The following is a 16,327-nucleotide window of genomic DNA, read 5'->3' on the forward strand; positions in this document are numbered from 1 at the left end:
TTCAAAACCATGTCTATCTACTTAGAAGTTATTACTCTTCTCAACTATTCTTACGGGACAAATAATCAACCTGGTAAGTTCTTCCTTACTAGAGTAATAACAATGGATGCTAATATCTTAAGGCATTTATCCATCTGAAAAACATATTGACATTTTAACTGAGATTTTTGTGAACTCAGTGTCATGGTCCAAAGAAGTGATTGCAGCAGTGGGATTTTTAAGCTGGGGGCTTTTGATCAGCCTCATAGGCAACTCCCTACTCCTTCTATAGCCAGTACCTGCCTTTCAAGTTGCATTAGTCATGCACGACACAACTATGGCTCCTTTTAGAGTTTGTGCACACGAGCTAGTAAACAGCCCATGAAATGAAGGTCTGGTAACCCTATGTTCATCTGTCTCTCTGGGTTTCAAGCAATCTGTCAAGGATGTATTCATGTGTGTTACAGGTCAGCACAGCTGGAGTCGATCCCAATATATGTTCACAACAGGCCTTGGTGACTTTTTTAGGTCCAAAAAGTTGATTGAAAGTGAGGTAGGTTGAAGGCTAAAACAGGGTGGTAGTGAGGGTGGGGATGGGTGGCATGCTTGAAAAGAAATTGAAACCCAGGCTATTGCAAAGAAAGATATCAAGGTGTAAAAAAATTAGCTGAGAAAAGTGGCTGCACTAGTTGTGAACACTTGGCCACCAGAGGCCTAGGAATTTGTTCCCATGCCTGCCTCATTGTTCAAGTGGGGTGGAAGAGGTGTTGATAGGCCCCCAAAGTCCCTTTATCTGGTCCTTCTTAGTCAGCAAGGGCCTTAACACGGAGCTAAACTAGGAAGTGAAGCCAGACAAAGAAAAATGGGAAGGGAGGAGAGGAATGATCCCAATTACACGCATGAAGTTTCTAGTAATGAATATACCAGGTTCCCCAAAAGGAGGCCTTGATATAAAGAATTTAAAGACAAACCTATTTTAAAATTCCTGTTATTGAAATGATCTTGTCCAGTTTGCCTCAGTGGTCCAGAACTTAGTCTGGGATATAGTTCTTTAGGATTTTGGATGTCAGAATTGAGTTACAGGGAATGTTATGCATGGAGATGTTTTACCAACACTGTTCTAGCATTCATTTTTTTTCCTTTTAGCAGAAAAATATGGAGTGTCAGAGACCAAGACAGAGGCATTTTATGTCCCCAAATTAATACAGAGGAGCTTTTCCCCAAATATCTGATAAGCTTTCCTCTGCCACCACTGTGATCCAGGCCACAGCATCCCTCATCTGAATGGCTGAAATAGTCTCCGAATTTGCCTCCTCTCATCCACCCTGCCTCTATTTACCACATTCTTCACACTGTAGCCAGAAAGATAGTGCTAAAACAAAATGCTGGTTAAGTCACAACTCTGCTTAAAACCTGTCAATGATTTTCTTAAGATGAAGTCCAAACTCCTTAATATGGACAAGAGTGCTTTTCAATTTGGGGGGATTGCTCCCCATAGTAAGAAATGCATTTTGCATGATGACTCAGTATCACACACACACATAACTAAAACAAGCATTCCACAAACAATTATCCTTGTTACCTGCAATGCACTCAGATATTTTCTATTCAACTCTGTATGCCAATGATCAGCAAACTTCTTCTGTAAAGGAACATACGGTATATATTTTAGCTTTCGTAGGCTGGATGATCTCTGTTGCAACTACTAAACTTTACTGTTGTAGTGGTGTGTACAAGTACTTTTGTTTACAATTCCCAGGACTTTGTGCATTCCCCAAAGATCCCCCAGTTTTCACATGCAGAGCAACTCATCCCCAATCCCGAGTAGTAAGCGCTCTAACTAGAGATATTTCCATATCATACAGTGCCTTACTCATAGGCCCAGATCTTGAGAAGCTCCATACCAGTGTCCCCTTTATATGTCATACTTCTTATTTTCTATATTTCTTCCCCTTGTAGTACAACTGAAGTGTTTATCTAACCTCGATTAGCAAGCAATGAGCTAGAAAATAATTTTCACGATCACTAAAGAGAGAAAAAACCCCAATCAAAACAAATTCTAGGCCTTCCTCCCCACGGATACACCAGAAATACATCCACACGTGGAAAACTCCTACAGAACACCTACTGAAGGCTGGCAGAAGACCTCAGCAAATTCTATCTCTTTCTCTCTTTTTCTTTCTCAATATATACAATGGTCACATGTATGTATGCAAATAAGTACATACATACACATGACAAGTAAAGCACAGTTTAACATAAATTCAATCTCCAAGCCAACTTCACAAAATGAATCTTTTCAAAGAACACAACTCAGAGGAAGAAAGAGACACTCTTGTTTCATAGCACATTAGCTTGAATTTTCAGATGATGTTACCTATACACTTCACAAGTTTTGAGGAGAATATTGAAGCTTGAATCTTATAGTTAGCTGTATAGTTCTTTCCTACATTTTTTCTCTCATTTAAGTGCTTACCATTGTGTCTGAGAAATTGAGCTAGCTGTTTTCTTCTTCAGCCTGTCTCTGTCTTTCTTCTTTCTTCAAGGATAATCCATCTCTGAACTTCATAAGAAATCTAGCTGTGTCTACCCTCCTTCTCTCTGAGCCTCATGTACCATAACTCTACTTCTGCAACCCTAGGCCCATTGCACATAGCACAAGCTTTGAGGGGCCTCAGAAAGCATTACCTCTGAGTGCTTGCTGAGTACCAGACTTCCTGAAGAGTGGTTTGACAGTGGGATGGACATTGGGGAGAATAAGTGGAAGACTCTTGCTACAGTTTAGGCATGAGGTATGAGGACCTGAATTAGGACAGTGGCAGTGGTACTAGAAGGAAAACTTGGCAGATGATCTTATTATGTGATTAGTGGTTAAAGGGCAAGAATGAGAAAAAAAAGAGTTGTTAAATGGGAGAATTTATAATGGTCTGATTATAGGAAGATGATGATATAATACTACTTCCTACCCTATCCTTCAACCTACAGTCCCACCAACACCAACACACACCCACAGAGACATATATATGTACCTACTGTGGTTTCAGATTCATTCATTTAGCCGACAAATACTAATCGAGCACTTACTCTATAATAGGTAGTCTGTTAGGTGCTAGGGATATACTAATGAACAACATAGACAAAAATCTTTGCCCTTATGGAGTTTACATACTGTGAGGAATACAGACAATAAATAAGATAAATGAGTGAAATATATGTTATGTCAGATTGTGATAAATGCTAAGGAGAGGAAAACAATCAGGGAAATAAGATACTCTTGGGTGTTACTGAAACTTTAGTTAGGGCAGCCAGAGAAGGCCTCACTGAGAAAGTATTTTTTGAATAAAGACCTAAAGAAACTTAATTAGTAGCCACATGTGTATCTGGTCCAGAGATAGGTGGCATCTTCAGGTTTGAGCAGAGCAGTAATCTGGCTCAGAAATTTAACAGTATCACTCTGACCGATGGACTGCAGAGGGTCAAAGTCAGAGGCAGAGGGACCAATTAGGAGGCTACTACAATAATCCAGGCCTGATAAAATGGTAGCTTGAATCAGGGTGATGGCCATGGAGAGGGTGAGATGTGATCCAACCTGGATACATTCTTCACTGCCTCTTTGTAGCCAAAAATGAGGATATCAATATCAATAAATAATAAAGGCTGGAGAGAGGCAAGAACAATTGTAAAATGCTGGGGAGGTAAGAGGTCCTGGTAGGTGAGACAGAATACGCAATGGGGAGTGGAGGAAAGATAATTGTGAGACATAAAGTTAGGGCCATGTGGGAGAGAAAAAGCAGGCAGTTAGAATGTGTTTGAAATCAGTTTTCAATATCAGATGTTTCTGATTATACAGACTGCACAGTAACCAGGCCTTTGGCAGTGTCTATCACCTTGTAAGGTAACGTGATTTGCAGCATTTTGAAATAATGAATCTGTTCTTTTATTATGTATGGATTAGGGAGATACTTGTTCTTCTCTAAGATAAACGAGACAAAAGTAAATTCTAATTAGCCCTGGGAAAAGTAATTAATGGGTCAGAACAGCCCCATCCATTTGTTTTTATTTGAGCAGTATTCCCTGCATGAATGGATATAGGCAAAATCCCCTCTCTTCTCTGCTCTCCAATCATCAAATGTATGATGCTACTTCTGGAGTTCAGGACCATCTAGACAACTTGGAATTCCTTCCTGTTGGTAGAAGCCTGGAAGCAGAGTAAGAAATACCTGGAAATTGTTTGGGCCTTGAATTTTTGAATTGTATTATGAAAGATTTCAAACATACATAGTAGTAGAGAGAATAATATAATTAATGTGATATCCACATCATACAGCTTTAATAATTGTCAGTACACTTGAGCTTTATATTTCACAGAGAATAAAGGAGAATTGGAACCCTGGGTAGACTGTGTCTTTTGGAATGCTGACATTTTTATTTCCCTGCAATCAGAAGATTCAGAGTATAGTCTGGTCCAGAAATAGGAGACATCTCCAAGTTTTGCAGACTGAAGAACATTGAGGGGCAGAGAGAAGGAAAATGATAACTTTTAGAATTAGGAAAAAATCTACTAAGGAAAAGTACAAAGCCCTGAGCTGCTGGTGGAGTGCAACCCTCTAGAGGTTACGAGGTTGGCATCTAATGGTTAACTTTTCTCTTCCCAAAGTTTTCAGCTCAGTTTAGTCATTCTACTTGGGGTGTTTCCTCTTTTTCTTTTGATGAAGCATGAGATCATTGTTATATTTCAGCAGTAAAAATCCATAGGAAAAGTAATTTACTTTGCAAGTAGTTGTTTTTCACTCACCACTTTTTTTTTTTTTTTTGCAGCATGTTGACTTTTAAAAGTTCAAGCTCTTTTTTTTGTTGAAAGATGTGAGGTCCTTACAGTTTACAGTAGTGTCTTCTCATAGGAAAAAATGTCACAATTAACTTTGCACCATCTTCAGTTTTCTTATCCCTGAAACTTGATTGCATTGGAGACAAAAAAGCTGTGTATATGTGTATTTGTGTGTTTGTGTGTGAGTGTAATTATGTGAGTGTGTGTGTTTGGAGAAGGGTGCTTAGATGGTTCTAGGATGGGGTAAGTGAAGGGTGGAGTAACTACAAAAGTTTACTTTCTTTTGATAAGTAATTGTTGCCAAAGAGTGATCCAACTGATAACACTGTTATACTTTGACTTACAAAATAGCTAGTTTAGAGAGACCTTCAAGATGGCGGAGGAGTAAGACGAGGAGAGGACCTTCCATCCCACAAATACATCAGAAATACATCTACATGTGGAACAACTCCTACAGAACACCTACTGAATGCTGGCAGAAGACCTCAGACTTCCCCAAAAGCAAGAAACTCCCCACATACCTGGGTAGGGCAAAAGAGAAAAGAAAAAACAGAGACAAAAGAATAGGGATGGGACCTGCAGCAGTGGGAGGGCGCTGTGAAGGAGGAAAGGTTTCCACACACTAGGAAGCCCCTTCATGGGCGGGAGACAGTGGGTGGTGGAAGGGGAAAGCTTCGGAGCCACGGAGGAGAGCACAGCAACAGGGGTGCGGAGGGCAAAGCGGAGAGATTCCCGCACAGAGGATCAGTGCCGACAAGCACTCACCAGCCCGAGAGGCTTATCTGCTCACCCGCTGGGGCGGGCGGGGCTGGGAGCTGAGGCTCGGGCTTCGGTAGGAGCACAGGGAGAGGACTGGGGTTGGCAGCGTGAACACAGCCTACAGGGGGTTAGTGTACCACAGCTAGCCGGGAGGGAGTCCGGGAAAAGTCTGCAGCTGCTGAAGAGGCAAGATACCATTGTTTTGGGGTGTGCGAGGAGAGGGGATTCAGATCACTGCCTAAATGAACTCCAGAGATGGGCGTGAGCCTCAGCTATCAGTGTGGACACCAGAGGCAGGCATGAAACGCTGACTGCTGCTGAAGCCACCAAGAAACCTGTGTGCAAGCACAGATCACTATCCACACCTCCCCTCCCAGGTGGCTGTGCAGCCCGCCACTGCCAGGGTCCTGTGATCCAGGGACAACTTCCCCAAGAAGACACACGGCGTGCCTCAGGCTGGTGCAACATCACGCCAGCCTCTGCCACTGCAGGCTCGCCCCGCATTCTGTACCCCTCCCTCCCCCTGGCTTGAGTGAGGCAGAGCCCCTTAATCAGCTGCTCCTTTAACCCCATCCTGTCTGACCTTCTTTCTTGTTTTCTTTTTTTAAATTACTTGTTAATTTTTTAATTTTTAATAATTAAAAATTATTTTAATAACTTTCTTTTCTTTCTCTCCTTCTCTCTTCGTTCTTTCTTTCTTTTTTCTCCCTTTTCTTCTGAGCTGTGTGCCTGACAGGGTCTTGGTGCTCTGACCAGGTGTCAGGCCTGTGCCTCTGAGGTGGGAGAGCTGAGCTCAGGATATTGGTCCACCAGATACCTCCCATCTCTGTATAATATCAAAAGGCGAAATCTCTCCCAGAGATCTCCATCTCATTACTAAGACCCAGCTCCACTGAACGACCAGCAAGCTACAGCACTGAACACCCTATGCCAAGCAACTAGCAAGACAGGAACACAACCTCACCCATTAGCAGAGAAGCTGCCTAAAATCATAATAAGGTAACATACACCATAAACACACCAGTGGATGGGGTCCTGCCCACCAGAAAGACAAGATCCAGCCTCATCCACCAGAACACAGGGACCAGTCCCCTCCAACAGGAAGCCTACACAACCCACTGAACCAAGCTTATCCACTGAGGGCAGACATCAAAAGCAACGGGAACTATGAACCTGAAGCCTGGGAAAAGGAGACCCCCAAAAACAGTCAAGTTAAGAAAAATGAGAAGAAAGACAAATACACAGCAGATGAAGGAGTAAGGTAAAAACCCACCAGACCAAACAAATGAAGAGGAAATAGGCAGTCTACCTGAAAAAGAATTCAGAGTAATGATAGTAAAGATGATCCAAAATCTTGGAAATAGAATGGAGAAAATACAAGAAACATTTATCAAGGACACAGAAGAACTAAAGAGCAAAAAACAATGATGAACAAAATGATAAATGAAATTAAAAATTCTCTAGAAGGAATCAATAGCAGAATAACTGAGGCAGAAGAACAGATAAGTGACCTGGAAGATAATATAGTGGAATTAACTACTGCAGAGAAGAATAAAGAAAAAAGAATGAAAAGAATTGAGGACAGTCTCTGAGACCTCTGGGACAACATTAAGTGCACCAACATTGGAATTATGGGGGTCTCAGAAGAAGAAGAGAAAAACAAAGGGACTGAGAAAGTATTTGAAGAGATTATAGTTGAAAACTTCCCTAATATGGGAAAGGAAATAGTCAAGTCCAGGAAGCACAGAGAGTCCCGCAGAGGATAAATCCAAGGAGAAAAACAGCAAGACACATATTAACCAAACTATAAAAAATTAAATACAAAGAAAAATAAAGCAGCAAGGGAAAAATAACATACAAGGGAATCCTCATAAGGATAACAGCTGATTTTTCAGCAGAAACTCAGCAAGCCAGAAGGGAGTGGCAGGACATATTTAAAGTGATGAAAGGGAAAAACCTACAACCAAGATTACTCTGCCCAGCGAGGATCTCATTCAGGTTCGATGGAGAAATTGAAACCATTACAGACAAGCAAAAGCTAAGAGAAATCATCACTATCAAACGAGCTTTACAACAAATGCTACAGGAACTACTCTAGGCAGGAAACACAAGAGAAGGAAAAGACCTACAATAACAAACCCAAAACAATTAAAGAAAATGGTAATAGGAACATACATATAACTACCTTAAATATAAATGCATTAAATGCTCCTACCAAAAGACATAGACTGGCTAAATGGGTACAAAAACAAGACCCGTATATATGCTCTCTACAAAAGATCCACTTCAGACCTAGGAACGCATACAGACCAAAAGTGAGGGGATGGAAAAAGACATTCCATGCAAATGGAAATGAAAAGAAAGCTGGAGTAGCAATTCTCATATCAGAAAAAATAAACTTTTAAATAAAGACTATTACAAGTGACAAAGAAGGACAATACATAATGATCAAGGGATCGATCCAAGAAGAAGATATAACAATTGTAAATATTTATGCACCCAACTTAAGAGCACCTCAAGACATAAGGAAAATGCTAACAGCCATAAAATGGTAAATTGACAGTAACACAAGCATTGTAGGGGACTTTAACACCCCACTTTCACCAATGGACAGATCATCAAAAATCAAAATAAATAAGGAAACACAGACTTTAAATGATACATTAAACGAGATGGACTTAATTGATATTTATAGGACATTCCATCCAAAAACAACAACATACACTTTCTTCTCAAGTGCTCATGGAACACTCTTCAGGATAGATCATATCTTGGGTCACAAATCAAGCCTTGGTAAATTTAAGAAAATTGAAATCATATCAAGTATCTTTTCTGACCACAACACTATGAGAATAGATATCAATTACAGGAAAAAAATCTGAAAAAATACAAACACATGAAAGCAAAACAATACACTGCTAAATAACCAAGGGATCACTGAAGAAATCAAAAAGGAAATCAAAAATACCTAGAAACAAATGATAATGAAAACACGATGACCCAAACCTATGGGATGCAGCAAAAGCAGTTCTAAGAGGGAAGTTTATAGCAATACAATCCTGCCTCAAGAAAGAAGAAACATCTCAAGCAAACAACATAACCTTACACCTAGAGCAATTGGAGAAAGGAGAACAAAAAACCCCAAAGTTAATAGAAGGAAAGAAATCATAAACATCAGGTCAGAAATAAATGAAAAAGAAATGAAGGAAATGATAGCAAAGTTCAGTAAAGCTAAAAGCTGGTTCTTTGAGAAGATAAAAAAAAATTAATAAGCCATTAGCTAGACTCATCAAGAAAAAAAGGGAGAAGACTCAAATCAATAGAATTAGAAATGAAAAAGGAGAAGTAAAAACTGACACTGCAGAAATACAAAGGATCATGAGAGATTACTACAAGCAACTATATGCCAATAAAATGGACAACCTGGAAGAAATGGACACATTCTGAGAAAAGCACAACCTTCTGTGACTGAACCAGGAAGAAATAGAAAATATAAACCAACCAATCACAAGCACTGAAATTGAGAATGTGATTAAAAATCTTCCTACAAACAACAGCCCGGTACCAGATGGCTTCACAGGCGAATTCCATCAAATATTTAGAGAAGAGCTAACACCTATCCTTCTCAAACTCTTCCAAAATATAACAGAGGGAGGAACACTCCCAAACTCTTTCTACGAGGCCACCATCACCCTGATACAAAAACCAGACAAAGATGTCACAAAGAAAGAAAACTACAGACCAATATCACTGATGAACATAGATGCAAAAGTCCTCAACAAAATACTAGCAAACAGAATCCAACAACACATTAAAGGGGTCATACACCCTGATCATGTGGAGTTTATCCCAGGAATGCAAGGATTCTTTAATATATGCAAACCAATCAATGTGATAAACCGTATTAACAAATTGAAGGAGAAAAGCCATATAATCATCTCAGTAGATGCAGAAAAATCTTTCGACAAAATTCAGCACCATTTATAATAAAAACCTCCAGAAAGTAGGCATAGAGGGAACTTACCTCAGTATAATAAAGGCCATATATGAAAAACCCACAGCCAACATCATTCTCAATGGTGAAAAGCTGAAACCATTTCTTCTAAGGTCAGGAACAAGACAAGGTTGTCCACTCTCACCACTATTTTTCAACATAGTTTTGGAAGTTCTAGCCACAGCAATCAGAGAACAAAAAGAAAGAAAATGAATTCAAATCGGAAAAGAAGTAAAGCTGTCACTGTTTGCAGATGACATGATACTATACATAGAGAATCCTAAAGATGCTTCCAGAAAACTACTAGAGCTAATCAATGAATTTGGTAAATTAGCAGGATACAAAGTTAATGCAGAGAACTCTCTTGCATTCTTATACACTAGTGATGAAAAATCTGAAAGAGCAATTAAGGAAACACTCCCATTTACCACTGCTACAAAAAGCATAAAATACCTAGGAATAAACCTACCTAAGGAAACAAAAGACCTGTATGCAGAAAACTATAAGACAGTAATGAAAGAAATTAAAGAGGTTACAAACAGATGGAGAGATATGCCATGTTTTTGGATTGGAAGAATCAACATTGTGAAAATGACTATACTACCCAATCGATCTACAGATTCAATGCAATCCCTATCAAACTACCAATGGCATTTTTCACAGAAGTAGAACAAAAATTTTCACAATTTGTATGGAAACACATAAGACCCCGAATAGCCAGACCAATCTTGAGCAAGAAAAACGGAGCTGGAGGAATGAGGCTACCAGACTTCAGACTATAGTACAGAGCTAAAGTAATCAAGACAGTATGGTACTGGTACAAACACAGAAATATAGATCAATGGAACAGGATAGAAAGGCCAGGGATAAACCCATACACATCTGGTCACCTTATTTTTGATAAAGGAGGCAAGAATACACAATGGAGAATAGCCTCTTCAATAAGTGGTGATGGAAAAACTGGAGAGCTACATGTACAAGAATGAAATTAGAACACTTCGTAACACCATACACAAAAATAAACTCCAAATGGATTAAAGACCTAAATATAATGCCAGACACTATAAAACTCTTAGAGGCAAACATAGGCAGAACACTCTATGATATAAATCACAGCAAGATCCTTCTTGACACACCTCCTAGAGAAAGGGAAATGAAAACAAAAATAAACAAATGGGACCTAATGAAACTTAAAAACTTTTGCACAGCAAAGGATACCATAAACAAGTTGAAAAGGCCACTGTCATAATGGGAGAATATATTTGCAAATGAAGCAACTGACTAATGATTAATCTCCAAAATTTACGCAGCTCATGCAGCTCAATATCAAAAATTAGAGAACCCGATCCACAAATGGCCAGAAGACCTAAATCGACATTTCTCCAAAGAAGATATACAGATTGCCAACAAACACATGGAAGGATGCTCCAGATCACTAATCATTAGAGTAATGCAAATGAAATCTACGATGAGGTATCACCACACACCAGTCAGAATGGCCATCCTCAGACTGCAAACGATAAAGTCTGGAGAGGGTGTGGAGAAAAGGGAACCCTCCTGCACTGTTAGTGGGAATGTAAATTGATCCAGCCACTATTCAGAACAGTATGGAGGTTCTTTTAAAAACTAAAAATAGAACTACCATACAACCCAGCATTCCCACTACTGTGCATATTCCCTGAGAAAACCATAATTCATAAAAAGTCGTGTACCAAAATGTTCATTTCAGCTCTATTTACAATAGCCTGGAGATGGAAACAACCTAAGTGCCCATCATCGGATGAATGGATAAAGAAGATGTGGTACATATATACAATGGAATATTACTCAGCCATAAAAAGAAATGAGATTGAGTTATTTGTATTGAGGTGGATAGACCTAGAGTCTGTCATACAGAGTGAAATACGTCAGAAAGAGAAAAACAAACACCGTATGCTGACACATGTATATGGAATCTAAAAAAAAAAATGTTTCTGAAGAACCTAGGGGCAGGACAGGAATAAAGACACAGACGTAGAGAATAGACTTGAGGACATGGGAGGGTGAAGGGTAAGCTGGGATGAAGTGATAGAGTGGCATGGACTTATATATGCGCTGCCAAATTTAAAATAGCTAATGGGAAGCAGCCGCATAGCACAGGGAGATCAGCTCGGTGCCTGGTGACCACCTAGAGGGGTGGGGTAGGGAGGGTGGGAAGGAGGGAGACGCTAGAGGGAAGAGATATGGGGATATATGTATATGTATAGCTGTTTCACTTTGTTGTAAAGCAATTATACTCCAATAAAGATGGTTTAAAAAAGTTATTTTAAATAGAAAAAAATAGCCAGTTTGGCACAAAGTACTCACTAGTGAGGTTCTATATGGGAGGGTCATGCTCATTGGTCACAGGCTGGCCCTGTGGGGAGTGATGTTGAGGACTGGGCTGAGCTCCAGAAACGGCACCTGGGTGCTGCTTGATCTGAGCATATGGTAGTTTTTCACTTACTATTTTCAGATGACAGGTCAAATATTTGGCCTGGATCAATCCCTTCTGAGGTTTCCAAAGGCAGCTGAAGATGTTTTAAGTCTCTCCCAACACTTTGTCAGGGAGCTGCATCTGGCTTTGATAAACCAAAGAGTAATGTGATTAGAAAAGCAGCCTCAGTCAGAAGGCAGTGAGCACCAGAAAACCTTCCTTTCCGGGACACTTTAAGAATGAGAATCCCACATTTGGAAAACTCAAGGAAATAGACACACATTCTTGGGTTGCCACTTAGTTGTGGTGGCACTTCCCAGTGAGGCCTTCCCTGGCTGCCCTAACTAAAATTTCAGTAACATCCTAGACATTTACTATCCCCTTTCCTTGCCTGATTTTTCTTATAATTTATCACAATCTGACCCACTATACAGATGCTGCCTGGTAATGTGACACAGGTAAGAAAGCATTGCAGGGGCTGAGGGCTTTCATTGTTTTATCTGATAATCAAAAGGAGGTGAAATCCAAAGACATCTCAGAAAAAGAGTCCTTATATGCAAATTGGCCCTATCTGACCTCTATAGACACAGCTGGCCTTACAGGGAGCAGCTTCTCACATGGGGCCTCAGAGATTGCAGATTATAGAATAATATTAACCACCACTTGTTGAGTATTTAGTATGTGCCAGGCACCATCAAAATGAAATATATATATTCTCATTTAGTCCACCTTACACAATAGCAAGATAGTTCCTATTATCATCATTCCCATTTTGCAGATGAGGAAACCGAGGCTTGGAGAGCATTTACTTGATTCAGGTTCAAACAGCTATCAAGTACCAGAAGTGAGATTCAAATACTAGTAACCTTATCTGAAAACCTGTGATTTTAACCAGCATGTTACATTTTATTTCCTAGCTGAAAGGTACCTTAGTGATCATTCAACTCCCTAATTTTACAGATGAGGAAAATGAACCGCAGAGAAGGGAAATGATGAGGCTATAAGATCCATAGCTCTACGAGGGCAGGGATCTTAAGTATTTTGCTTACCATTGTAGGCACTCAATAAAATAATATTGAGTGAATATAAAATAAATCAGCAAAATGGAAGGCTTGAATTATAGATCTGAGTTCTCTTACATGTCTAACGTTCTATTTCATTTGCTCCACAGAAATTTTTCTTAATTACTATAGGTATTTACACATGTATGTATATGATGTAAGTAAAGGAGGCCAGGGGCATGAAAGGTCAAACTTCAATAACTTCATAGTTTCTCATGAGAGAGGGCTGCCCCAGACTAGAAGGACAACATTCATTCATTCACTCTGCTAGTAATTCTTGAAGGCTTAACCTGTGCAAAGCACTATACTAGGCTCCAATGGTAGAGATGTAAATAATAGCTAACCTTTATATATCTGTACAAGATCTGTTCGAGGTGAATTTTGTCTAAACTTTCAGCATATTTGTACTGAGCACTTATTGTGTGCCAGGTATGTTCTGGGCACTGGGCTTATATGGTTGAACAAAACAGACAAAAATTAATGTCCTCATGGAACTTATACTCTATCCTTCTGACACATTTATGAAGTTAATTCTATCTTTAAGTCCATTTTATAGATAAGGAAGCCAAGACACAGAGAGATTAATAACCTGTTCAAGATCTCATTGGCAGGAAGTGCAGAGACAGGTTTACACCCAGGTAGTATGGTTCCTAAGACTTCTTTCAATTATTGCATTCTACTGTCTTTCAAAGAGGAATAAGAGTCTTTGCATTCAAGGACTCATGGACTATCTGGAGGCACAGGCAGGAAAATTATCAACTGTAAGACAACAAAAACAGCAGGAGTTGACAGTTATTGAGTGCTTATTCTGTTCCAGTCTTTGTGTTAAGAGTTTGACATATTTTCTTTCATTTCACCTTTCTAACAACCCTAAAGGATAGATTATATTACGAACCCCATCTTACAGATGAAACAACTGTAGGGTTCCACATCCCATGTCCTTAGCTACAGTAATGTAGTGCTCTCCAAATAAGTATTTAAAATACATTACCCAAGTACACGAACACAGTCCATCTTACAGAATAACAAAGTTGTAACCTTCCCACTCCCAGCCTTTGTTTTTGCTACTTTCAAACAGCTAATATCATTTTATGGTATTTGGTAGCTTGTTCATATTGTAGGACCTATGTGCTTCTCTGTGAGGGTCTCTGAAAGCCACCTAACTTAGCTGCTCAGTTTCTTAGATGTTGCTGGCCTGATGTCTCTAGAAGTTCTGCTAAGTTTGTGCTGGTGCTGCAGGCTGCTTTCATAGTAGCATTTTGTAGAGCCTTTCAAAACTGGTACTCTGTCCTGGCAGAAGAAACAGCATGGCATAGTGGCTAAATCTGTCATCTCTAGATTCATGCAGCCTAGAGTTTAAATCCAGTCTACTGCCTCTTTCAGGCTTGGCAAGTTACTTAATCGTTCTGTACCTTAGATTCCTGGCACTAAAAGCAAATTCTTATAGAGGCTGTAAGAGGAGGGAAAAGTCTATATTGAAGGATTAGGAGAAATACTTATTTTTTCAGTGCCCTGTGTGTGTGTGTGTGTGTGTGTGTATGTGTGTGCCTGTGAGTGTGAAAGTATAGACTCAGTCTCCCTGTCCCCAATCTCTCCAGCCCAACTAACTACAATATAATAAAGTATCTTTGCTATTCATTCAGCCATCTTTTATAATTTTCCCTTTAGAAAGGAAAATATAATAGAATCACTCATAAAACTGTATTTCATGCCTATCCTAGTAATGAGTTCACTCTTGATCACATTTGTTAAAGTGAATATCAAATAATGATTTGCCACTATTGTCAAATGTTAGCCAACTTTATATCCACCTCCAGTTATGTAACAGTTAGGCATTAATATTTATTGCTAGATGTTAGCAATTTTACAGAGCTTTGCTTAAAATGTTTGGTGCCTCACAATCTGTTGGCACAAAAAGTGTAACAAAGTAAATGACAGGAGAGAAGATTATAATGGAGTCTGATGGTTCATCTTTAAAAGGGAAACCTGTTTCCAGAGAGAACTCTTAATGTGGAGTGTGGAGTGTGGAGTGTGGGGGCCATAGCTGGGGCTGCTATGATTTTAGCAGATGGAAGTGGCATGGACAGGAAATTGACAGAGCACTGGAGACTGAAGTTTGTCACCTCACCAGATTGCTTCCTGGATAGTTTTTTGTCTAGCGGCTTTGAACCTGCAAATGCCAAATGAGTACACATTGTTTTCTGAGTAAAAGGACCTTCCTATGTGTCAGTTTCAGCATTACTCTTTTGCTGAGAGACCCAAGGCTCAGATAGTTATATGTTTCCTTGTACCGTACACATGGAAAGACCACAGTTCATTTGTCTGTGGATGCATTCATAAGAATTGAATGATAGAATCATGGCTATCACATATGGAAAGAACCTATCAGGTCAATTAGCTCACTTCCTCCTAACCATGGCAGCACTGTTCCCTCAACAATCAGTCTGGCCTTTGTCCAATTTCACTTTAAAGGAAAAGCATTAGCAAAATTCCCTTTCACATAAGGCCATTAGCCTCCTGATTGTAATATGCTTTTTTTCCTTTCTTTTCCCCACCTTCTTTTTTGGTCAATAGTTCTCTTAAGATAATGAGATCCATACTGTGCTAAGTTGCTTAAAGATCTAAAAGTAAAACCTTATTATAATATGAGGGTTGTGCTAAAAGAATATTGTGTGTTAGTAACTTTCCATTATGTTAACTTCCTATTGTGCCCAGAAGTGGAAAAAGCAGAGCCTTTTAACAATACAACTAGTTTCTTTAACAGCTTCACTTGAAGTCATGTATTCTGAGGGTTAAATTTAATACAATATATTCATATTTTGAAAATGACTGTAAAAATGTGATTTGGGGGTCCTTAAACTTTGTGCCAAAGTGTAATTCTTATCTCTAACAGGAAAGGGTAATATATTTAATATATTTAGCTTTGTACCTATGGCTGATGGGCTAATGGACACTAGAAATATGTAGAGGGATAGACTTAGATAAGAGAGGCTAGTGATTCATGCCTGCTTATCAAATGCTGGTTCATTCTGAGTTATGAATAAGCCATGATAAATACAGTGCTATGATTTGTAGCTGAGCATCAATAAAAGAAGATGAATATGAGTGGTGAAAAAAAATAAACAATCACCAGAAGAGATCCAAACTTACTGTAAGTAAAAGATGTTTCATCACTCCCCATTTCGTGTCTCTGGAAAGGAGACATTTTTAACTTTTATTTTTTAAGCAATAAAAATTAAAACAAGGGGATT

This window comes from Neophocaena asiaeorientalis, unplaced genomic scaffold (assembly GCF_003031525.2).
Source record: "Neophocaena asiaeorientalis asiaeorientalis breed wild unplaced genomic scaffold, Neophocaena_asiaeorientalis_V1.1 scaffold406, whole genome shotgun sequence".
Classification (NCBI taxonomy): Eukaryota; Metazoa; Chordata; class Mammalia; order Artiodactyla; family Phocoenidae; genus Neophocaena; species Neophocaena asiaeorientalis.